A 2,779-nucleotide genomic window follows, 5' to 3' on the forward strand; every position below is an offset into this window, starting at 1 on the left:
TCAGCATCAGCTGGGCTGAGCGAAGTCTTGCCTGAATGGGATAGAACAGTACGGAAAAGTTCTGGTATAAAGTCAGGTGGGGGGGGCAAAGTGGAAGTGCTTTCCAGGTCTTGGCGCCAGAAGACTTGAGAGCGGATGACAGAGGAAGAGGAAGGAAGGGATGACCCCTCGACCGATGCGCCTGCAGTCGAGGGCCGGCGCCTTCCATGCATAACAACAGAGGAGTAGGAAGGCTCAGGCTTGGTCATCATAGGGGGTCTGGTTTGGCTCTCCGACGGCGTCGGGTCATTGCTCGGCCAGGGAAGGCAGGTTGGCAATTGAAGGCCCTTGGGGCAGGATCGCCAGTGCTCTAAGGCCCCATCCAGCTTGTAAGCTCGAGGGAGAACACGGCAGCACCTGCTACAGGTGATCAGGAACTCGGCGCGCGAACCATGGAATGCTCGCATATGGTCCTGATACGCCTGCACATCTCGGTAAGGTCGAGATGCCCTCCTGCAAGTGGAGAAAGGACAGAGAAGGGGGAATAGATTGGGGAGGGTGAGGCGAATAGGGCAGACGGACTGCAGTCTATTCGACCTCAGATATAGTGGAGCTGACTCGTGGCATGCGACAGGTAAGCCACTGTGTGGTGTGGGATCACGGATCGGACACTCGTCGCCACGACGAAGCAACGAGTTCGTGAAAGCAATAGAGTCTACCGGTGAGGCTTCACCATCTGGGTTGAGTGGGACTGAGTGCCCACTCACAGGAACCTGCTTCCTCGTCGGCCAGCCTAAACTAGTGGACTCAGCAGACGGGGAGGTAACATCAACACCGGCCAGGTTATCTTGAAAAGTCTTTGAACCTGTGCGACTTAAATGGCGTGACATATTCAGTAGAAAATGTATAAATATAATATATAAAAAGTTGGTTAAGTTTAAGATGTTTCGGAATTTACAGCGACAGCTCAAAGTTTAGAAATTGAAAGTAACGGATTACAAAAACAAAGAACTACTGGCGGATTACAAGAGGGTTGAATCAGAGGTTACTACTTAAAATTTGATAATTATTTTTTTTTTTACATAGACTCAACGTTACTAAATGCAATTAGAATTAGGCTTTGAATATCAGTTAATTACGGTACTGCAAATAAGTTTGATGAGCTAGGAGGTTAAAAAATGCTTTGAGAACAATTGACTAAAAAGTCAATTGTGACGTCACTACTGAAAACTTAAACCAACAAATAGGGTGACCCTTTGATTTGAAGTACGATTAGTTAGGATCGATATAAATAATTGTTCAAAAGACTTTAAAGATAAAGAGAGGATTATTGTTCAAATTATACGGTATAGAATATTAACAAGATAAGGTTATGATTCAAGTGAACACTTCAAGGAGAAAGGAAGTTATGGAAGATGCGTGTTTCAGATGCAAGAAAAGGAAGATTTGGCAGACAACTGGCAACACTAGATTACCAATGCAGGAGTTTGAATGCCGAGATTTCGAAAATTAACTGAACAAGGGTGTTTAAATTGGGTAAAAAAAAGGATTTTCGGATGGATTTATTATTGCAATAGAGGCACAAGTCTACGAATTAATTAATTTAAGTAGCAAGATACTAACTGATTAGAATTAAGGTTAAAAATGAAACAACAAAGTGAAATGGAAAAATAGGCTAAGAATTAATTTAAAACTCGATAAAGCTAAATTTAGGTTAAATAATGAACATATAGCAATTACTGTAGTATACAATTAACACGACATCAATAATTACAGTTTTATATGATTCCTTTCTTGTGAAATGTTTTTCCTTTTCTTCTTAAACCTTGTTCTTCGGGGGAAAAGATAGGGATACCAAGCCCGGGCTGGAATTGCAGATCCCAGGGTTTGATTGGGGTGGAAATAGTTAACTAGGATGGGGGTGGGGATAAAAAAAAAAGGGGGGGATTTTCAGAACAACTCACTTTTTCTTTAAATTCTTTCTTTTCTTGACTGAGATTTGGAACTAAGCATCCGCACGACAGAACGGTGATCTGAATCTAACTTTAAGCTTTCTTTGTAGCCTTTTCTTTATTTATTTCAGCACTTTCGCAAAAGATCACCTGGCTCACTTACTAATCTCTTCACTTTTTCTTTAAATTCTTTCTTTAGTCTCCTCAGTTTTGTCATTGATTTGCAATATCATTCAGTTGCTGTTTTCAGTCTCATCAGTATCGCACTTACAACGACTTAGGAGGCTACATTGCATCAGGTACAAAACGACGTTTTAACTTTTGATGCTCTATTTAGAAAAAATTGCTATGCATTTGTGGAACGCTGCAAAAGATCTATTAATCCACTTTTGCGCAATGTTACGTCTTCTGATTGCCATTTCACTTCTGCATTTCGTAATTACTGCAACAGTATTTTGTACATTGTTTGATGTAGCATGCATGTTGTTGCATTAGTCTGATGATTGTTAAAAATTTGGATTCTATAAACTTTGTGTCTGATGCAAACAAATAATAATAATATATAAATTTAGTAATTTACTCGTATTTTGTAATTGTCCATCCATCGAGAGGTGTCTTGCCATGCTGTCACGAAGGCCCGAAAATCAAATTGATACCAGGCCCAAAATATGTGTAACAGCTTTGAGGGGAAGCAAAAAGAGCAAAATGTATAAAACTGAAAGTTTAATCCATAACAAAGGGAGGCGAAGGTCACCACATGATGGCGCTGATGCGACAATTAACTCAAATAGATATTTTAGTCTAATGAATAATTATTCTTATTTACGGCACACACGGTTTTCTTTTTA

Source organism: Aplidium turbinatum, chromosome 8, assembly GCF_918807975.1.
Source record: "Aplidium turbinatum chromosome 8, kaAplTurb1.1, whole genome shotgun sequence".
Classification (NCBI taxonomy): Eukaryota; Metazoa; Chordata; class Ascidiacea; order Aplousobranchia; family Polyclinidae; genus Aplidium; species Aplidium turbinatum.